Raw genomic sequence first — 19045 nt, forward strand, 5'->3', positions numbered from 1 at the left:
TGTGTCACGAGCTCCGCGCTGGGCTGGAGCACACATTTATATCTTAAACACTGTGAAAATATAGAACACACATTTTACTCTCATCAACTTGCTTATTTATTGTTTTACATACATGTGTAACAGGAATGAAAGAATGTTAATTAATAATGAGGTGCCCCAAATGGGTTTAAACCCACAGCCCAATGCTCTACCACTGAGCTATATAGATTTAAAGTGTCATGCATGTCCTGTCAGCAGACCACCTGGTTAGCACACTTAAATTGGTAGAGCAATTACTTTGAAGGGCTTTTGGGGATCAATATTACAGCTTCTTCCAAACGCGACCGCCTGTAAAAAAACGTAGAGCACAGAATCCTGCATTTAGGCATGCAGGCCCCCCTACTGAATGGGTATAAAAATCCACACAAACGGCTATTCATACAGTCCTTATAACGGCAGTAGATGCGGTGACAGAATGCCAAGACTGAATGCAGCTCAACGGAACAACGCCATTGGGAGATTACAAGCTGGAGCAACTCAGCAAGAAGTGGCCAGGCTCTTTGGCGTATCCAGACAGACAATCTCCGCACTGTGGACCCGATACAACAACACCAACAGAGTTGACGACAGACCAAGGTCAGGAAGACCATGGGTGACAACCCAAGCACAAGATCGATACATCCGGCTTCGACACCTCCGAGACCACACTACCACAGCCACGTCTACAACCACACAGATCCCTGGGGTACGCAGAATATCAGATCAAACGGTACGCAACAGACTGAGGGAGGCTGGACTTTTGCACGAAGACCTGTTTGATGTCATGTATTGACCCCACGTCATCTGACGGACCGTCTGCTTTGGTGCCAACAGAGGGTTAGATGGGCACGTGCAAGGTGGAGAAATGTACTGTTTACTGACGAGTCCTGTTTCCTACTCACACGTGCTGATTGGCGCGCACGTGTCTACAGACGTCGGGGTGAACGTTACGCCCCCAACTGTGTGCAGCAGGTTGTCCCATTTGGCGGCGGGAGTGTCATGGTATGGACCGGAATTCATCACGGTCGTAGGACGCCTCTCGTGCATGTGGCAGGTGCATTGACAGGTTTGCGTTACAGAGACTTGATCCTACAGCCTTACGTTCTTCCTCACGTCAACGTTCATGGCGGACAGTTCCAGCAGGACAACGCTCGACGGCATATTGCACGTGTTTGTCAGGACTTCTTACAGCACAACAATATCCAGACATTACCTTGGCCAGCCCGGTCACCAGATTTGTCCCCGATTGAGCATCTGTGGGACGCGTTCACAGAAGGAATCCACCGCCCCAAACACTTCCGGCGCTTCTTGATGCTCTTCAGCATGAATAGCAGCGCATCCAACAGCGTGTTATTGACAACTTGATTGCATCTATGGGTCGTCGGTGTCAAGCGGTGATTGATGCACGTGGTGGGCACAACCGATACTGACATTTTCTGTACCCCTGTGCCATTAACTGTATCGTGTACGTGTGTCTGTCTAGGTGACATGATTGATGTTTTGAACATTGTGTACATTGATCTTCAAACAGTGTTTCAATTATGTTTTCTGTGTCCTATTTTGAAACAATCGCATTATATTACATTTTGAAAGTCAGTGTCAAGTGGGTTTTTTAAAGAATATAGATCTTAGTACAGAAACCTTGCTGTTTACGATATCATATCTACACTGCTTGCATCCATTTGTCTGTTAAAAGTGTAGAAGATAACTCATGAGACCCCGTAGTTTAATATTTAAATATTAGCAAATTGTTGTATCCCCTGCAAGCAAAGTTTGGGGTTATATACACATCTCCCTGTCCATCCATCCATGATTCTTGAAAAGCAATTAAACTCTTCCTAAACTGATAATTGGATTTTGATTGTGTACAGGACAGTGTATCATTTGCATGATCATGAAGAACTATTTTTGTATTCCGCCTTTCCAAGGGCAGATAATTTAATTTCAGTTTTTTATGCTTTGAAGCTAGTAAGCTCAATTCCTCCTAAACTGTTGATTGGATTTTAATAAAACTTTACAGTAACATACATGATTTCAGAAATATTTTTGAATACTGCCATTCCAAGGGCAGAAGATTCATCATGAATTTTTCATTGGGAGATTAAATTGAACTTACTGAAAGTTGTTGTATTAGATCTGTTATTATTTAACTTATTAATTTCATTCCAAAAAGCAGATATGACGGTACTAGTATTTTTCCACCCCTAGGTGACAGTTCTAGATAATTTATATTTATGTCATAATTCACAGGTTCCACATGATTCTCAGTATTGGCGAGAGAGAAAGTCTTGCAGAGAGAGCAGAATTGCGTACTGACCTTATGTCTACTTTCATGAGCAAGTGACACACAAAAAAGTCATTTATATTGACCTACCACCTACTGACAATCATCAAAACCATATCATGGGAAAGGTATGTGATGACAAAGATACTACATAATGTTACTGTATAGTTGTTACTTTTATTTGCGGGGATTTAATTCCAATATATCGGGTCAACATAGTTATCGCCCCGATGTTAAACTTAATATTCTCCTCGCGAAATTAAACAACTATACAGTACACACCAATCTGGTGCTTGATGCATATTCCTTCCCCATTCTGCTTACATTCTCCCTCTCAGATCCTTGTAAGTTCATTACTACAATTCCACTAATATCTGCCACATGCAAATCTACTAAGAATTTATACTCTCTCTGCAGGTCTATGAAACTATACATTGAATTGTTAGTGTAACGTTATTAACAGTTGAGGTTTATACGTCAATCTTTTGGCCTTGTGGTTTGTGCATTGGATTTGAATGCCAGCAGCCAGGGATCGATCCCCGACCCAGCCTGGAATGTTTTCTGTTATACATACATGTACTACTCGCTGCTGTTACATTAGGAATATATTTCTAATAATTGTGTACTTAACACTTTTTTATGCTATCTACGTAAAAATTCATTTTATGCAGGCTGCTGATCTGAAAGCACCTATTGATGAGCGAGTTTTGAAAAAGATCAGGTTTCTTGTTGATGAAGGGGTTTTCAATGCCAAGGAAATGCAAAGATATTTAAAGATCTTTGTAAGAAGTGAACTGTTTTCTGGCAGACAATCACCTGAAATCATTATCAGGAGGTACTTCCCTAGCAAGGAAGATATTCGGAAGCTCATTTACCACCAACGGAGGAAGACTATCCACATCTTCATTGACCAGGAAAATCTTGTGGAAAAAGTGAAACTGTGAAAGGATGACCATCCGGATGACTCCTGGACACTACGTTTATCTTCATTTGTTAAAAGACCTCTAAATGAAGATGAAGAAGATGAGGATGAAGCTTCATTCATGAAACTTGAGGATGACAATTTTCTTGTAGTGTTCCAGACACCATGGCAAAGGAGACTACTAGCTAGATATGGAAAGAAACTGGTGTTCCTTGATGCTACCTACAAAACAACCAAATATGCCTTGCCTCTCTTTTTTCCCTTGTGTCCAGACCAATTCTGGATATTGTGTTGTTGGAGCCTTCGTAACAGAAAAGGAAGACTCCAGAGGCACTCCAGATTATAAAGGATGATAACCCCACATGGTACTCTGTTGGCTTCATGATAGATGCCTCAAAAGTTGAAGCAAATGCTATCAATAGTGCTTTCCCAGGTAAACCAATTAGGAAAAAAGCTAAAAGGGTTTTCCATAAGGGATAATATCTGTACAAATATGTATTTGTTTATGTGTTTGTGTGTGAGATAGCGAGAGAGAGAGGGGGGGGGGAGGGGGGGTATATCTGTAGGAATGAGGGGAGAGGCACAGGTGACAGGTGAAGTCACTCATGAAACAAACACTAGTTAGTTTGGGAGAACAATAATTATTGAAAATGCGAGTCTTTTCTATTTAATGTGATAAAAATACAGAAAGCAGGCAACTAACTGTTTCTGTCGGTTGTAACTGTACTGTAAGTAAAATCAACGTATGATTTGTTTTTTGCAGATTCCAAATTATTCATCTGTGACTTTCACAGAAAACAGGCTTGGCAATGGTGGATGAACACTCTTAAAAATGATGTCAGCAGACACGAAGAGACCATGCAGCTGTTGAATGTAAGAAAAGAATAACACATACAATTAATTGGTATTTTTTTTTACTATAACAGCTCTGATTTGCTATTTTGTGGTGTGCTCATTTCAGGCTCATCTTTAATAGGCTAATTTATTCCCCCTCCAAGTAACTGAGCAAAATGGAGTAGTACTTAAAAGAATTATAGGGGTAATAGAAGCTTATATTTGCTATTAAATATGAGATATTTTTTTTATATCTGTGAAAAAAATAATGTTTTTAACCACCTGGAACATGAACATAATTTTATAAATAAATTATTAGAAATACATATATAGCAAGTAAAAACCCAGCTAAGATGGGCGAGGAAACACAAGTTCATTTCCATCAAGGCCTCTGGTCCATAGTACAAGTGCAATTCAAAGCATATTTAAAACATACAAACAATAAAGCATCATGTATAAATGCAAATAGTCGTTCAACAGGCTAGGTAAGCGTCCTTCGTTACCCCCATAGGACGTTTGACCAAATTGTACAAGATCTGCAATTGTACACATATGTAAATCAGTAAATGCGCTATCGTGTCAATGGATTATCTGGTACATACATGTACTTGGTTGTCTGTCAAAACTCTATTGCTTAGGCTGCCGTTGTATGGCAGGAGTACTGCTGTGCCGCGTCAAACAACAAACAAACCTTTTTCTGTAACATGTGTAATTATACACATGCATATGTGTAATTATACACTCAATTTGCATAAACAATAGTGTTTGATGTCTAACGCCGCACAGAAACATCGGCATCTTCCCGAGGCAAGCAACTGACTATATAAGTTCAGTTTCCACCCTTGCCGAACTAGCCGAATTATGGAGTTACATTTTGGCTGGACTAACGAGTCAATGCATAGTCCAATCAAAATCGCGCACCGAAATTGAAATCCGGTTAGTAAGCCGTCGTGCAAATTTCGGTTGATTGCAGGATTTGCAAAACATGTGCACCGCCAACTCGTTGTCAACAGATACTTTCCAAGCCTTTTCATGTTTTTTTTATCAAGATGCTCATGTGGTTTTATGCACTTCGCGATTTAAAACCTGTTTTATCACAATATAGATCTTGATTATCGATCAGATCGTCTTGACTGTGCGCAGCCATTTTGTTTGAACCAAATGCAAGTGATACGAGAGGTTGAAACTGATTGGTCCATAGGAAAGGCTTAGAAGGGACATAACTCGTTATAACCACTTGTGGCGCTATGATCGAGCCCAGGAATTCCAGCCTACTTCGGCAAGGGTAGAAACTGGACTTTTAAAGTCAGTTAATTTATAACTCCCTTGCCTCGGGAAGATGCAACGTTGGCTGAGTTGATGCCTTATGCGTGTCAGCTTGATGTGGGAGGAAATCCCGAAACGATGCAGGTCTTCGACGTTTACCACTTCGGTGAAACCCACGAGCACGGGATGGTGCTGACAAACCTAGAAACATAATCGGGGTGAACCGGGATTCGAACCCACGATCATAGGACGCAACTCTGCACAGTGAATCGCGGCGCCTTAGACGACTGGGCCACCCATGCCCCCTGATGCACAATGAAACTATGCTCCCTACAACAGCCGACATAATTCATGATGGTAAACGTTTCATGTTTTCTTGTTTACAGAGGGATGGCTCCGGAAGAAGAAAACTATCCGATCACCATATGTTCAAACCGTCAAGAGAAAACCCAGTCCCTTATATCTGCCGAAAGAGATTATATTGGCCGAAAAAGGCAAAATAGGGATGAAGATTATATGAATGGATCACTGAAAATCTCACATCTCAAGCCTTTTTAGCAAAAAATTGACGTCCCATTGGTCTTATCAAAAAGTCGCACCAGGCCGCAATAAAACAAGTAAGGGAATTACGCCAATACGTTGGACCGAGATTCAGTCACAACGAATCATGTTTGCAGAGGTATATAAAAGCTGTAGACGGTATATATTGTAGCACTGAATAATTATAATTGTGAACACATGCAGATAAATACAAGCGACATTGTAGTCCTTTCATGATCCCGAAAATAGCACAAGGACGTGTCTATGAATCACTATCAAAAAGCGATAATACAGGTGTTCGCGAAGCAAGATGTCGTTGTTTCTTAAACTACCACTGGCAGTCATGCAATAGCAAATTGCGCCGAATAAGACTCCCTTTCTGACACACACAGTGACAGCTATTTATTTCAGCGATGACGTCAGTTCACATCAACAGACAAATAAAGCATCGTAAATTACCAAAACTAAGTTGGGTTTATCGATAATTAACAAGTGTAGAATGTCTACTCGTTTTCACATGGAGAGGATACAAGGAATGTATGTGAGAACTGAGTGAGAGGACTATTCTGGGACATAAAATGCTCGCAGTACCTATTGTGTGACATGGCTAATCGTCAATAACCATTCCTCGACGACATGAATCGTTGTACATGCCATCAACGACTGGTTTCTTCTCTGAGAAGTAACGCGACATTACTCAATATAGGCTTCTGTTAACCTAGCAGTGAATGGGTACCCCGTTGGATGAGATGGTAATATGACTGTTGACGTTCAAGCGTTTCATTATGCACCTTGGGTTGTCTATCCCCTGTGATCTGGTAATGAAATTGGAGTGAAAACTGATCCATTGACCGGGGCAATAATGTAGAGCTTTGAAGATGTTGCCTGACAGGGTGATCCTGGCGCAGTCAGCCTGGTTAGACTCATCATCAGTTCACGTAGCCCTTGTTCATCTACACGCAGCCCAGACAGCGAATGGGACTTCTCCCAGGAAGCGCTGCTTAGTCAAACCCACCCAGAACTTTTGGGATAATGTGAAGACTCCCCAACACTGCAGCCTTCTGCATTACCCAGATTGTCAGAAGAGCTGTAATCCTGGTAGGAAACTTGGCTACTCTCCCAATGTCAGTCAACACATTGGGAGGTACCGAACCTAAGGCGCCGAGAACAATGGGGAGACAACTTGGTACTGGGGATGCAAGCGTGACATTTCGAAAGCGAGGTCCGCATTTCTGCATTGTTTTTCCTGAATCTTGCCAATCACATTACTGTCAAAAGGGACAGAAAATTCAGTGATATAAATGATTTCATTGGATTTATCAAAAAGGACTAGATCAGGTTTGTTGGCCAGGATATGTCTGAGGCTGTAAACGGGCCTTTTCCAAAGAACTTTGTATATCATTTTCCATGACGCCCTCTACATATTCCGGGTCGTACCATGGGTGGACATCTGTGTCAAAACTACAAGCATGGCGAAGACGGTTATAAAATGTTCTAGCTACACCATCATGTCGCTTAAGATACTGTGTTTGTGCTAATGCTGGGCATCCACTGACAAAGTGTTGGATTGTTTCATTAAATTCATTACATAATCTACATTTCATATTTACATTTTGATAAAAAATAACACATTGACCGTTCGGAGTGAGAAGTGACTGGTCCTGAGCAGCAAACAGAAAATCTTCTGTTTCACTTTTCAGGCCAGCCGACTTCATCAAAGCGAAGGATTCTGCAGGGTTGCTGATCCTCTCAACAAACTGCACATTAACTCGATCCAGTGGTCGTTAAGATAGCCTATCCTTGAAAAACTCAGTCTTGGCCGATTGGATATGGCACTTCGCTTGGTTGACACTAATTTCTGTTCCGTCAAGCAGCACAGAACCATCAACAAAATCAACACTGACATTGAGATTATGTCCCACACCCTTGGCTCGTTTAAGTAAACTGTGGATGCCTTGTTTTCATCATGAGTCTTGACATGAGGATCATCAGACAAATAAATGTGTGCAAAAGAGCATAAAACAATTCTATCATGAAGAGCCTCTGCGTTAATCAAACTACATCCTTCCATAATGATTGGTAAATATAAGCGATTGAGGGAAGAGCGTGGGTGGTGGGATTTAATGTCTGACATGATTCTTCGCGTGAGGGTGTCAATACCCTGAATTTCTTGTTTCGTCCAATCAACAACACCAAAAGAGAATGAAAGGACGGGTACAGCATAAGTATTTGTGGTTTTAACTTTATTGACAGCATTGAGCTCTGAAGGTGAGCATGTCTGCCTTTCCAAACAAAACAACAAACAGCTGTCTGGGAGTCGCGTCGCCGGTTTCAGCTGTCTATGCCCTTGGAATGTCGGAGCGCCCATGTTTACAAGACATAGTCGTAATGTTACAAGAAACTGAATAGAATCACGTTACGATTGTCACTTACAATAAACACTCCATTTGTGAATGGCAGCATTCTGTTATCTACTGTGCCAGTCAGCGTTTTCTTACCCTATTCATGTAGTCAGCATAGTATTACACCATATCTGACCTGTGAAGATCCGGGGTAGAATAGATCTTCAGCAACCCATGCTTGCCGTATAAGGCAACTATGCTTGTCGTAAAAGGCGACTAACGGGATCGGGTGGTCAGATTCGCTGACTTGGTTGATGTATGTCATCGATCCCACTTGCGTGGATCGATGCTCATGATATTAATCACTGGATTGTCTGGTCCAGACTCGACCATTTACAGACCGCCGTCATATAGCTTGAATATTGCTGAGTGCGGCGTTAAACAACAAACTAACCAACCAACCAACACCATATCTTTTCCACGTGTAATATCCCTTTACATACTGATAACTGCAGACAGAAAAGTTGAGGATTCCTTCAAACATGAAAGAGATCAGGAATTATGAAAGTATTCATCCACATCTTAACAGGACGGGTGAACCTTAAATGCATCAAATCTAAGAATCATGTAGGAAAAGTGTTTTAGTTGCATAAAATGAAAAAAATAATCATTTTAACAATAACCGACTTTATGTAGATATTATAACGGTAGACTAACATATAAGTCTCACAAAGAAGGGATTGGCCATAATAGAGAAATCTGTAGTGGACATAGCGTGGTGTCGTAGAGGTATATCCACCAAATTCAACTGAGCAAATTGTTCAGCTGTAACAAGTCAGTAAAATGGGCAGGGTTCTGTGACCTTTGGAAATGGACAGACTTGGGGAACGTCAGTGATAGTCTATGTGTGAGTTATCTATTACACAATTCACGTCTCTCTTCTAAACGTAAGACGTGGAAACCATAACCTAGTGCCTGTTAATAAAATATAGATTGGTTTCGATCAAATTACATGTAGCTATTCCACAGTCGTGGTACAGGACTATCTTACTGGAACAACAAAACATGAACACTCAGAATAAAACGTCCTGTTATGAGGGATGCATTTTAATATTGGGGTCTCCCTGTAGATACGTAAACACGAATATTGAGATAACGAGTTTGGTGCTACCTATATGCTCAATCATGTACGTGTGAAGTGTCAAAGTTTTATTAAGTGGGAACAGAAAACTTCAACAATGATTACAAATTCAAATTTATTAGGAACTAATATTACGAAACCCTAATAAATGAGAAAACATCGTATGTTCTTTAAGAATAGTTAATAATGCTTCCCTTTTGAATTGAATCTATGTTTTTCGTTATTAAATCTCAATGTACTGGAATGTGTCAGGGTCTGTCTGTAACCAACATGGAAATACAAGAAACAAGGGGCAGAAAAGGGGAAAGATTCAATAAATGATGCTGCATGAGGCAATGAATCCAGTGCACTGTCCTCGATGTTGGATGAAGCATCACAGCCTATGACGAATGAAGGAATGAAGACAATGCTACAGGAAGCCACGAAAGCCTATGTTGCATGCAACAATGAAGCATAAAGCGCGTCGATCAACATAAAGCAATTAACCCGCTACATGCTGCATGAGACATTGAAGTATTGGAGCCGATGCTCCATGAGCCGATGAAAATTCAGCATTCATCAGGAGAACATGGCTCGTCTATATTTGAATGCTAACTCGTTTACGGACCCCAACACACAATACTTGGCTTTCGCTCACATCCGTGTCCAAGATGGCGCGACCTAAACATTTCACAATTCTGTTTCACGCGTGCTGTAGCCTACTGATAAACAACCCTCATTTGTCTTGTACAGACAGTTTAGTTGCATGGTCTAAGGAAAAAGAGGTGTCATTTGATAGATGAATAAACAAGGAATTCTAGGGTCAAACATATGTATAAATGTACACTGAAGCACTGAATGTGACAAAACATAAGTGTGTACACACACAATATTTAGAATGTGTGTGTGTGTGTGTGTGTGTGTGTGTGTGTGTGTGTGTGTGTGTGTGTGTGTGTGTGTGTGTGTGTGTGTGTGCCCATTGCCCTATGTCATAAGAATGTGTTTATGAATATCTTTCAAATTAGTGATGGTACCAGGTGTCACCGAAAAGGTCACAAACACATATAATGGCAAGTTAAGTATTCACCCGAACAAACAGGATCACATGGTACGAGTCAAAATAGCGAATTGTATCGGACATCATTTTCGTCATTGATAAACCAAATTTGGATATGTTGTCCTCATGTCTACCACATAAGATTTTGAAAGCTTTACCAAGGCTCTGAATGGTGTAACCTTGACTAAACAAATTTAAGAAAATTTTCAGAATCCATATCCATATAAATCATGGAGACAATCATCCACTCCGAGTGTCTGTCACTGAAAGCTCCCGGTGTTATACCTGCTTGTGATAGACGATTAATGAAGACACAGTGACATCACATCACCGAAAACATGGAGTCTGCGAAAATGTTTGTATTGCACTACTTAAATAACCTGCTGCAATGTATATATTCCTGCCAAATATCACAATTATATATAATGCACATGCAGTGCACAGTCCTATGTCTTCAGTCCAATCATGCAATAAAAGTACTTCACATGCTTATAATTAGATGATGGAAAGTGTTTTAAAAAAAAGCCTCTATTCAGCTCCTGAACTCTGAAGCAAGTCAATAACATCTCTGTGTCCATGTTGGACTGCCAGCATCAACGCTGATGTTCCATCTTGTCTGAGCTCGTTGATGTCGACAATGTCAATTGAGAGCAAACATTCCACCATTTTCACATGCCCCCCAATACATACCACATGGAGGATGTTGTTATCATCAATGTCTTTGAAGGAAAGAGATGCTCCTTTTCATACAAGCAAATAAAACACTGCCTTGTGTCCACACCTGGCTGCCAACATCACAGGTGTTTGACCACGCTCGCCTCTGCTCGATATGTCGCTGTTGATGTAGTCCCAAGAGAGGATATATTTCACCATGTCCAAATGTCCCCCAACACAAGCGACATGAAGGAGCGTGTTGCCCTCGTCATCTTCAAGTGACACTTCTGCCCCCTCAATGACCAGTAAGTCAAATATGTCTCTATGCCCATACTCTGCAGCGAGCATGAGAGGTGTCCTGCTATGGTGCCCTCTAACGTTGATGTCCATATTTTGTGAAAGAAGATACTTCACAATTGCCACATCCCCGTCAATACAAGCAACATGAAGGATGTTGTTGAAGTCTTTATCCACATGTATGAAATCAGGAGTTTGGATTTCCCGCAACAGATCAAACACTTGTCGACGCTGCTTCTCTGCAGCCAGCATCAGAGCTAATCTGTCATTGTTTGGAGTAGAACCGATATCCACGAAGCTTCGAGACATTATATATTTGACCATATTTTCTTTTCTTCCAAGACACCCAGCATGAAAAATGTTGTTCCCCAAATTGTCCCGTGCAGACAAATTAACGCCTTTGACCACAAGAAGGTTAAACGTTCCAATATGACCTCCCTCTGCAGCAGCCATCAATGGTGTCCTCCTGTTCATCCCTCTGCTATGGACATTGATATTCCCTTGTGATAGGATATTCTGCATCCTGCCAGCGACGATATACTTCACGATGTCCTCACTACCTCCAAGACAGGCCATATGTAGAATATTATCATAGTTATCATCCAGGAGAAGTAAATCTCCTCCTTCCTTCACAAGTAAATCGAAGACTTTCTTTTGACCATTTGTTGCTGAAATCATCACTGGTGTCCGTCCCAGCTTTCCTCTACTGTTGATGCCAGCGATGTTTTCTGAGAGGATATACGTCACCATTGCTACATTGTCTTTATGACAGGCAATGTGTAGGACGTTTGAGCCGTGCTCATCAACGAGAGACTCGTCTCCTCCTCTTTTCCGTATTTCTTTAAACACTTCCACCTTTCCTCCCCATGCTGCTTTCATCAGAGGTGTCCTCCCGTACCTTCCTTTTACATTTATGTCTGCAATATCTTTTGACAGGATATATCTTGCAATTGATATATTTCCTCCTAAACAAGCCAAATGAAGGATGTTGTCTCCATGGTCACTCAATAGTGTCAAATCACTTTTTTCCTTTAAAAAGTTAAATACATTCTTGTGTCCTTCCTTTGCTGCCAACATGATTGGTGTTCTACCCCATTTGCCTCTCTTGTTGATGCCCACTGTGCCCTGGATGAGAACACGCTTCACTACGTCCAGGTGGCCCCCGATGCAGGCGTGATGAAGGATGTTGTTACCATCAGCATCAACAAGGGATACATCACCTCCCCTGCCCATAAGCAAAATCAGAACACCCAAATTGCCAGCTGCAGCCGCTTCCATCAGAGGTGTCATCCTGCCGTGCCCTAAAATGTTAGCATTTTCCTGTGATGAGCCTTCAAGTGCAAATTCCGTTTTCTCTTGTCCATCGGCAGTGTGGAGGTTGGTATTTGATCCTGCTGAACTATGAGTAGCTTGGTTCTGTGACAAGCTTTCCAGTGTAAGGTCAATCTTCTCTTCTCCACCGGCAGTGGTCTTTGATGCCGCTGAACTGTGAGTAGCTTGGTTCTGTGACAAGCTTTCCAGTTTAAGGTCCATCTTCTCTTCTCCACCGGCAGTGGTCTTTGATCCCGCCGAACTGTGAGTAACTTTGTTCGGTGACAAGCTTTCCAGTTTAAGGCCCATCTTCTCTTCATCACCGGCAGTGTGAAGGTTGGTATCTGATCCCGCTGAACTGTGAGTAGCTTTGTTCTGTGACAAGCTTTCCAGTTTAAGGCCCATCTTCTCTTCTCCACCGGCAGTGTGGAGCTTGGTATTTGATCCCGCTGAACTGTGAGTAGCTTGGTTCTGTGACAAGCTTTCCAGTTTAAGGTCCATCTTCTCTTCTTCACCGGCAGTGGTCTTTGATCCCGCCGACCTGTGAGTAGCTTGGTTTTGTGACAAGCTTTCCAGTTTAAGGTCCACCTTCTCTTCTCCACCGGCAATGGTCTTTGATCCCGCCGAACTGTGAGTAGCTTGGTTCTGTGACAAGTTTTCAAGTTTAAGATCCACCTTCTCTTCTTCACCGGCGCTTGTATTTGATCCCGCCGAACTGTGAGTAGCTTGGTTCTGTGACAAGCTTTCCAGTTTAACGTCCATCTTCTCTTCTCCATCGGCAGTGGTCTTTGATCCTGCCGAACTGTGAGTAGCTTGGTTCTGTGACAAGCTTTCCAGTTTAAGGTCCACCTTCTCTTCTCCACCGGCAGTGGTCTTTGATGTTCCTGAACTGTGAGTAGCTTGTTTCTGTGACAAGCTTTCCAGTTTAAGGTCCATCTTCTCTTCTTCACCGGCAGTGGTCTTTGATCCCGCCGAACTGTGAGTAGCTTGGTTCTGTGACAAGCTTTCCATTTTAACGTCCATCTTCTCTTCTCCACCTGCAGTGGTCTTTGATCCCGCTGAACTGTGAGTAGCTTGGTTCTGTGACAAGCTTTCCAGTTTAAGGTCCACCTTCTCTTCTCCACCGGCAGTGGTCTTTGATCCCGCCGAACTGTGAGTAATTTTGTTCGGTGACAAACTTTCCAGTTTAAGGCCCATCTTCTCTTCATCACCGGCAGTGTGAAGGTTGGTATCTGATCCCGCTGAACTGTGAGTAGCTTTGTTCTGTGACAAGCTTTCCAGTTTAAGGCCCATCTTCTCTTCTCCACCGGCAGTGTGGAGCTTGGTATTTGATCCCGCTGAACTGTGAGTAGCTTGGTTCTGTGACAAGCTTTCCAGTTTAAGGTCCATCTTCTCTTCTCCACCGGCAGTGGTCTTTGATCCCGCCGAACTGTGAGTAGCTTGGTTTTGTGACAAGCTTTCCAGTTTAAGGTCCACCTTCTCTTCTCCACCGGCAATGGTCTTTGATCCCGCCGAACTGTGAGTAGCTTGGTTCTGTGACAAGCTTTCCAGTTGAACGTCCATCTTCTCTTCTCCATCGGCAGTGGTCTTTGATCCCGCCGAACTGTGAGTAGCTTGGTTCTGTGACAAGCTTTCCAGTTTAAGGTCCACCTTCTCTTCTCCACCGGCAGTGGTCTTTGATGTTCCTGAACTGTGAGTAGCTTGTTTCTGTGACAAGCTTTCCAGTTTAAGGTCCACCTTCTCTTCTCCACCGGCAGTGGTCTTTGATGTTCCTGAACTGTGAGTAGCTTGGTTCTGTGACAAGTTTTCAAGTTTAAGATCCACCTTCTCTTCTTCACCGGCGCTTGTATTTGATCCCGCCGAACTGTGAGTAACTTGTTTCTGTGACAAGCTTTCCAGTTTAAGGTCCATCTTCTCTTCTTCACCGGCAGTGGTCTTTGATCCCGCTGAACTGTGAGTAGCTTGGCTCTGTGACAAGCTTTCCAGTGTAAGGTCCATCTTCTCTTCTCCACCTGCAGTGGTCTTTGATCCCGCCAAACTGTGAGTAGCTTGGTTCTGTGACAAGCTTTCCAGTTTAAGGTCCATCTTCTCTTCTTCACCGGCAGTGGTATTTGATCCTGCCGAACTGTGAGTAGCTTGGCTCTGTGACAAGCTTTCCAGTTTAAGGTCCATCTTCTCTTCTCCTCCGGCAGTGTTGGGGTTGGTCTTTGATCCCGCTGAACTGTGAGTAGCTTGGTTCTGTGGCAAGCTTTCAAGTTTAAGGTCCATCTTCTCTTCTCAACCGGCAGTATGCAGATTTGTGTCTGACCCTGTGGAAATAGGGATAGCCATGGATTTAGTTGTTGTTGGACCCCAGGTCAATGGGGGCAGGCCAGGATGTAGTTCTGTCCATGTCGGTTACTGAAGATGTATTGTACAGTGGATGCAGAACATGATAATAGTCAGACGTTATAGTTATAAAATGTATTATTTAAGCATTGTCTAAGAGGATTTTATCCCACAATTCTACTCTCAATTTAATCGGCATGTTCTGATTACATTATTCCTTATGCATCGCTCTCCGCTTTATGGCGTTTAACACTCTATGGTGATGAATTCTAGCCCTATATAAAATTGGACCTCTTCAGAAATGGACTTAAAACTTTCAAATGACGATATAGTGACATTTCCTAGGTTAAAGGGGCACTGATCTAACGCAATTCCCCGGGACTGGTTGTTGCCTTCGTTATTGTTTTTTCCCAGTGAGTACCCGGATGTAGAGCAGAAATCTTGACTAGCTCGCGACCTCTGTTGCGCCATTCGTAAGCGCATTAGTCACTTTTATGGATACCGGTAGTAATAAGGGCATATGGTCACATTGATCAACAAAATGAAATACAGTTTTCGAGATAAAAGGAAATGTAGGTATCTTTGTGGGTAGCATCGGTAATGGTGACGAAGTTTTGATAAGTCACTTACTTGGTAATTTTGCGATTTTCGTTTACACTATTTTGACTTGCAACACAAAGTAAATATTTCATCTGAGCATTGCTTTTTTTATAGTGTGTATATTTTTTTACTGTCAAAATGTGTAACATATTTATTAAACGCCTAAATATTCAGTTATTTTACAAAGTGACTGAAAAACATTTCCATCTGTATTATTATGATAACGAATTCCAAACATTTTGATGTTTAATGTCATCACCAAGAGACTGAAAATGTTACGTTGAAAAGTACATTTCTATGTTGTTTGGCTTCTAATCCTACATAATAATCTGTTGTGATGTTTGTAGGCCCTTTTGATCGTCTTAATCAATCTGGACAGATTTTTTAGTCAAAATGACTGAAATATTTACACATGTTATAAATTGCCTGAGAGAATCACATTTTACAAATTGACGGTAATCTATACACGCTTACAAAGGAAATGACCTGTGAAAACAACGTCTATCGCGCATTGAAGAATTTCCCAACCAAGACGTAGAAAAACAAGAACGAATCGGTTCAAATGAAGGAAAACCAAATGCAAATACCATAATTACAACTTACCAAATGTATAAATAGGCAGCTTCCTTGTTCGAGGAATGTATCCGTGAATATCCACACAAAGGAATAATATCCCACTCATCTGCAGCTATACAAAATAACTTATTCGATGTCACGTGTCTCTGTAACTATCAAATATTCTAAAAGATATATATCGTTTCGGGATATTATAACCAGTGTTCATTTCTCAACTGATCACTTGGATTGTTTCAGGTGTTTCACATTGGTGTCAAGTCTCAAGGGTTGGCTGAGAAAAGCCACGTGACAACTATCTTCATTACGTCCACGGTTCCTAAAAAATCCATTGAGTTTGATAACAATGAGCAACCAGTCAACGTATTATCAGTTAACCCTTTGAACAAAGTATGTTGTTTTTACATCGGCACTTCACGCCATGATATGAGTGTGTTCCCTTTGTTTTAGTAACCTAGACATGTAAACACTCACTTTTGACATATCCACTGTGCAAGATAACAGTGATTAATCAATCAACGTATTTTCTGTTAATCCTTTGATGACTAGGAACGATCCGTTGATTTACCAAAAAAAGTAAATCAACTGATGATTCATCTCTTGCTGGGCTGCCACGTGCATATTACATAACGCACATTTCACCTCACTTCAAACCTGGATTTAGATTGAATAAATACCCCAGACACAATAAATGCCTAAAGGGAACCTTTGTTAGGTAATCTAAGTGGTGCTACCACTAATTGTACCTGTAATAAATTCATTAACTGAGCATCAAGTGAATGACGACAAATACACAAGTGTAGGGTTATACCAGAAAACGTGGATGACAACAAGGGAGTAGTAATCGTATTATCGACGCAATCCGAAATCCGAAAATGCTTTCACTGCATGGATACTTTTTTTAGTATTAAACTATAACCTTCTGGGGTATTTCCAAATGACGACTTCCGATGAGCTCCGCCGTTCTTTTTGTCTGTTTGTTTAGGCTGAAGAAATTAATTAACATGCGCCCTTTGTCGAATCTTTATAGATCACATTTAACCAATCAGTGTTTATTCAAAAATGCGTAAAACAAATATTGCCTCCAGCCTCCAAGTTTATTTAGCTGTCCTTGCAGGCGGTAGCCCAGTCTCTGGTCACGCTCAGTTGCGTTGCGTATCATCCGGGTACTCACGGGGGAAAAAACAATAACAAAGGCAACAACCAGTCCGGGGAATGGCGTTAGATGAGCGCCCCTTTAACTGACATACTTACCCTTTTGATCCTCGTCAATATCCATTGTGTCTTTGTTCTTGTCTCAATGTGGCCATACAGGCTACGAAACAGAAACAAAACTGTAGAAACTGATGCAGAGTGTCTTACATATTAACGATGCAACGGCAATGCACATTTAACTTATATTTTCTTTCTTTTTAACGCGTAAATCAGCAATGTTCATAATTATCAAGCCAGGGGCAGACATTACAGTGATTAACAATCACTCAATTTTATTTCGTACAAGGACTAAGGCCCACGTACAAATTGAGATGAACATAAATTATTGCACGGAGTGATCAAACATGAAAAACATGTGTTTGTCATAGGCACGAAGAGCGTAATGCTAATGCATATCTAATGTAGTCAGAACAGTTCTTTAGAGCTGACGGGGGCACGGGGGCCCCAGTCGTCTAAGGCGCCGCGATTCGCTGTGCAGAGTTGCGTCCCTTCGGACGCGCCGGAAACCTATGATTGTGGGTTCGAATCCCGGTTCGCCCCGATTATGTTTCTAGGTTTGTCAGCACCATACCCGTGCTCGTGGGTTTCACCGAAGTGGTAAATGTCTGAGACCTGCATCACTTCGGGCTTTCCTCCCACATTAAGCTGACACGCCGCGATATAACTGTAATACTGTTATAAAAAGGGGCGTTAAACCCAACACACACACACACACTGTTATAAAAAGGGGCGTTAAACCCAACACACACACACACACACACACACATACACACACATACACACACATACACACACACACACTTTAGAGCTGACAGGTTATTACAATGCAGTTAAATTAATACAGTATTCATGGCCCAGGTCGTGATATGCTGGACATTAATAGATAAAATGAAATTCATCTTCAACAATATTATTGCAACATAGTTCATAATACCGAAATTGTCTGGGAGTTCATTCCCATCTTCCAGCATTTTTCTGTAAAGGTTATTCAACAAAACGTAAAACAGTGATTCTGTGCCGTGAATTTTTGGATTTCATATATAACAGATAGGGTTCTATACAAAAGGAATGCTTGATATTGGAATACATATTGAGAGAAGAACAGCTTTGTGAATGTCAGAGAAGAAAGACTGTACATAACAATAATTCATTCTTGAGTGAAATTTGATTAAGACAGCTGTTTTATTACCAACTCACTGGGATTCCCAGACAAATCAAAACCTAAACAGATTTCCTATGTTAACATAGTAAACCCACGTTTTCCTGCCAACATGATCTAAATTACACAACATGATATGACATTGGTTTGGGTATCTACCCGACATACTGTGTTTAAAGTGGTCAAAGCGAGCAGCGACAGAGTCTTACCTTTGAGAAGCTGCTCTCCGTCTGGTCTGCCAATACTTTTAGCCAGTCAAGAGCTCTGATGACACGTGATACACTGAACATTAGAAGTCAAGAACAAATTAATCTTCCTCCATGGGCCACTGCCGTGCCTTTGAAAATACACACACATTCCATTGTCGTTTATATGTATGGGCTGTGGAATTGTTAGGGAACATAAATTGAATTATGTGTCTATTGAAATGTGAATTTTAATAGCATGTCCACGTTGAAATCAACTGTATTGATTGAATGGTAGATCGATATATGATACTTTTACACTACATGCACAATAATTACA

At 41.5% G+C, this 19045-nt stretch overlaps 1 pseudogene; it reads right to left on the bottom strand.

Moving 5' to 3' along the window:
- Nucleotides 1–10911: 10911 nt before the first annotated feature.
- Nucleotides 10912–17425, bottom strand: LOC139448829 (uncharacterized; annotated as a pseudogene).
- Between the last annotated feature and the right edge of the window lie 1620 nt (nucleotides 17426–19045).

Source organism: Haliotis cracherodii, unplaced genomic scaffold, assembly GCF_022045235.1.
Source record: "Haliotis cracherodii isolate W230 unplaced genomic scaffold, xgHalCrac1.p SCAF_7, whole genome shotgun sequence".
NCBI classification, from domain to species: domain Eukaryota; kingdom Metazoa; phylum Mollusca; class Gastropoda; order Lepetellida; family Haliotidae; genus Haliotis; species Haliotis cracherodii.